At 38.4% G+C, this 4852-nt stretch overlaps 1 protein-coding gene across 1 annotated transcript in view; it reads left to right on the top strand.

Moving 5' to 3' along the window:
* The first annotated feature begins 639 nt into the window (after window positions 1–639).
* LOC125028159 (mediator of RNA polymerase II transcription subunit 7-like) overlaps window positions 640–4852 on the top strand; it is a 22554-nt gene continuing 18341 nt past the window's right edge. The window contains exon 1 of the mRNA XM_047617522.1: window positions 640–776. The gene's annotated coding sequence lies outside the window, so the exon portion shown is untranslated. The remainder of the gene's footprint in view (window positions 777–4852) is intronic.

Genomic DNA, 4852 nt, shown 5'->3' on the forward strand with positions numbered 1-4852 from the left:
ACTTACACAGATTATTATATGCGAATCCCCGACAACCTGTTGATTAGAGGATTCAATAAGCACTTGCCCCTCGAACCATCCTCTTAAATCGCTATCAAATCCCGATTATCGACCGATCCAAGGCGGAAAACAGCTCTATATTCACTCAAATCAACATAACATTCACTCGCTCGACGGCCACAGAGTATCAATAAGCGCGAAAGAGCAAAATAAGTTCATATTCGGATTTAGTGTCACTTTTCACTTCTCCCACTCCACTCCATCAAGGTAGACTGGCGAGAGTGCCCGAGAACACCCCCGGCCAGGTGCCCCTACTCCTGCGGCGGGAGTTCTGAGGGTTTCTGATTGGAAAGCGTCTAGAGTATATCTTGAATTTGTTCGATTAAGGCGACTCATCTATTCTGATCCGCGAATGTTCTCTCATAAACGAAGAAGAACAACAAAATTTGTCATTCTAGTTTTGATAAGCCCGTTATTTGACTCACTTACTCTCGGCCGCGTTACTATAAACACTAAAGATATACACTTTCGATTCTCATAATAGAGATTAAATCCTATGTGTTGAGTCTCCGCACCCACGCCATCGCCGGAAAAGAGATTCCGATCTCACGATAACACACACAATGCACCATTCTCAGTCCTTATTAAAGTTTGTTGTTGTCAGTGGAGTGAGAAAGAAAAATTGTGTGTGAGGGAAATGCCTTGAATTACCGAGTTTTACGGTTTTTCTGGAGTGGATAAAGGTTTATTTAGATCGTTGGCGAAATCATTAAAAGGTAGGTTAGTCGTGCATCAAAGTATGAGTGGGTAGGTTGCACTTGGAGGATGTTTGGTGGGAAGTTTGGTTTTGCGATCTGTTCCTGAGCTTGGAAAGATTTTTGTATTATTAAACATATTCCTTGCACATTAATAATTATTTACTTTGGATAAGATAACGAAATTTCATTTTGTTTTGAGACTTATAATTCTGCAATAAATAATTAATTATTGATTACATTTAAGTAAAGTTTGTTTCAGCAGATGTGGGGTTAATGTACTGTAGAAAAATTAGATTGAGCCAAACACAAAAGTGGACTTACAGTTGTGGACTTGCTTATAACAATTGTTAAAGCATTTGATATGAAAGAGATTGACATGTGCAATGCAGGTAAGATGATGATATATTCCTATTCCGTGCAATGTCAAAAACATTAACATAAGAAAAAAGTGCCCTCTCATATTGTGATTATTATTAACATTCATAGGAAAATTTTCCGCGCATGTCAACCAAGAGTACAGTAAAATAAGTGTGTGGAGTGGATACCTTGACGAAAACTAAGACACTATTCATCTATGGCTAAAGGTGCGCAAATCTAAAATAAGGGAGATACAGGACAGAGAAGACCGAAGATGGACCCTTCATTTTCTAAGTCCCCTCTCATGTTTACCTCGCGAAAACCTAAACAAACTCATTACTATGATCCATCAAGTAGTCCATGTATTGCTACGCGCTTGTGAGAAGGCTTATCTTGTCATTACTAGCGTCTGTTTCCCGAATTCTTGTATGTAATACATTCTTCTAGTATTATCATACTTCTTTTACGTCTTTTGGTAATTATTTATGCTATTCTGAACAATAACCTTGTGCACATGCGCTTGTTCACTGGGAGATTTGACAGCTTGTCCGGCGGCCATTCAGTGAGAAATGCTGGTGAAAAATGTTTCGTTTTAAGTGCTGCGTCGACTCCGTGTCATTTTTAAAGTCTTTTGGTGGATATACAGGACAAATTGACATTATTCTCAATCAAAGCCTGATAATTGAGCCCAACAAGTGCCCCAAATGCCGAAAATAGTGATTAGAAACCAAGCAATTCTGACCATAGACGGAAGCGCAGAAAACTTTGATCTTTCGCTATATAAAGGTTTGTGGTTTAACCCTAGGGCTAGGCGTATATACTACTAAGGGGGTCCAGGGGGCGTAGCCCCCTGGCTAGGCGCACATATCACCACGGGGTCCAGGGGGCAAAGCCCCCTGGCTAGGCGCATTTAATACCACGGGGGTCCAGGGAATATATAGAATGTAGTGTGTAAATCCCACAGGGTTAGGTTAGGTTGGTTTATTGGTTAAGACGCATTGTATGATTACCACAGGGGATCTGGATCATGTGAAAACCTGTAGATTTTTTGCTTTGGTTCCCGTAGAGTTTTTCGAAAATTGGTGTGTCGGTCCGTTGACTTTCAAACGTGGCGGCAATGTCTGTAGAGTTTCATTTGCCGATTTTAAGCGTTTTTTTGTGCTTGTTTTACACATTTCTGTTCTCTATTTTGCTTATTTAAGCCTGTTTTACCCCATAATTTCCCTGATCTACTTCATGCCCTCCCCTGCTATCGGGACTTATCAAATCACATCAAGATTGTCGGCTGGAGAATCCGACGGAGATTATCATCAGATTTGTTCTTATCACACGAGGACAAATCTGATGATATAAATATTGTAAGGGAAGACCCGATTGTCATAGTCGGAAAATTAACCCATTCATAATTCTCACAGTATTCAACTCTTATATTAACTTCATAGCTCCTTACTGTTAACCCCTTCACAACAGGTCATGTCTCTAGACGTCATAACAAACTGCTCGAAATGTGGCGTGCGGCTGTACGCCGCAGCGGCTGTACGCCGCAGCGGCTGTACGCCGCAGCGGCACACCAAAGCGCTACGAGCTGGTGATTCGGATTGATATACCGAACCCCCGCGCTCAAAATCAGTGTGTTGCCATTGGTCACCAGAACGTAGTTTTTTTTTTAGTTTTCTTCACCCGTCACCAAGGAGTTAAATGTCAATTAGTTTGTGTATCACTACACTCAAACATTTGAACCTTTTAGATGGCAATTTCATTTTCAAGATTTCTGACATTTCGATAACCCTCCTTTCTATACAGCGACTAAGAAGAAATGTTACTTTATTTATTTTATTATTATTTTAATGGCTGTGACTAAATGTACGGTATCATATTGCCTTGTCTATTGATTATTTTGCCATGAGTTCCAGTTGTATGTGTGGAATGTTTTGTAATCACAGTACCAAATCAGTTACTATATTGTCTAATGCAACCCCCCTCCTGGGGGCTGCCAATCCCCAACCCCTGTCTGGGAAAACAAAGAATCATCCACTTATTCATGGTAGGAGAGAGCATCAGACAGACTCGGTATCATGCGCTCCCACATGTCGGACATGCACTCTACCCTGCCATGGGTTCCATACTATGCATGCACAACGAGAACTCCTGAAAAAATAGTCAATAGACATCACATTATGGTACCGTAAATATAGACATTACATATTTTAATATAGTGGCTCATTACAAGAAGTAAACAGTATCCATTATATAGTGATATCAGTGCTAGTCACTTGTCCTATAAGCCCTATCACAGTAGTACTATTTCCGTCAGTTTTTAAGTATTGCGTGCATTTGGAAGACCTCCCAAATAAGGATGGTATTGACTCTTTTTTATCTGCTGTATTTCTGTCTTGACCTTGTGCTATGAAGGATCTATATCACTGAAATGTTTTCATTGATAAATAAAACCAAAGAAGTTCATGTAAATATAAGCATGTTCTAGCATATTTCTATATGCAATATGGAAGTCTCATTTTTGCAGCTATATGTCTTTAAAATAATGTAGTATGTATGAAAACACTACCTTGGTAGCAAGTGGCACTCTGCCCATACAGAAATGCAAAATTTGACAGAAAAAATGCGAGTGTAATAGGCCCTTCACTGTCAAAAAAGATGTAGGTCAGTTACTACACATGCAGATATAATCAGCAGAATTGAAGAAAAAATGCATTTTTTTTTTTTTTCTATATACATATGTATGGGATTTCAGAAAAATGAATTACTCCAAAATTTATGCCTATACACTAGCTGATTTTTCAACATTTATATGGTATTCTTTATATATTTTTGTTCTGTATGCATTCGGTTTCAGCTTGTTTTACCCCCACTATTTCTTTTATATATTTATGCTCTCTCTGACTTTTGGGACTATCAAATCAAGATAGTTAGCTATCTTTGGTACCGCACTTATCAGAATCACTGCATATCTGTAATGCTTACAGGATATCATATTTCTGGCCTGCTATTAAGCCCTTTGGTTATAAAGAGAATTTCAATAGAATTGCTTGAAGATACTCCAAATTTGTTTGAAAATGTTTACAAGTTTATCCCATCTCCTTTTGAGATGGGAATGTGGTTTCTGTATGGGTTATTTGCTCCAATAGTATTATAAAGGAAATATTGTTCGTTTTGATTAGATGGAAAGAAATTTGATAACAGTTACATTAAAATGGTGGTGGTAATGTAGAAAAATACAAAACAAATATTATTTGATAAATGTATAGAATACACCTGTGTATCTACTACTGATTGATGATGGCAACTTCATTTTTCGGCTCTATGGAAAAAGCCAGTAAACCTCCATCACAAGGTAGAAAGTCTTGATCTCTGACAATATATCACAATGAAAGGCATGGGTCCAAGCTGTATATTGCCAAAATAGATGTAGTGAGGGTTTGTTGGCTTTGATTTTAGTGCTGAAGGCATGGAGGTTGTAGCAATTTTTTTACCTGAATAACTATCTTCAGTATTTAGATAGTAGGTCTCTCCTCACAGATCTTAGAATGTGTGACATGGATTTAGGTAGAACACAGAATTGTGAGAAATAGTCCCCTCTGAAGAACATGCAAGTTATTCCAATATTTACCTTAAAATTGGTGTGTTATAGGGAGAAACATCAACTTGAGTCTCACCATGGGTTGTTTTGACAGTAGTGAATCCTAAGGCAAACCTGATTGTGGTGCAGTGTCAAGTAA

Source organism: Penaeus chinensis, chromosome 8 (assembly GCF_019202785.1).
Source record: "Penaeus chinensis breed Huanghai No. 1 chromosome 8, ASM1920278v2, whole genome shotgun sequence".
NCBI classification, from domain to species: Eukaryota; Metazoa; Arthropoda; class Malacostraca; order Decapoda; family Penaeidae; genus Penaeus; species Penaeus chinensis.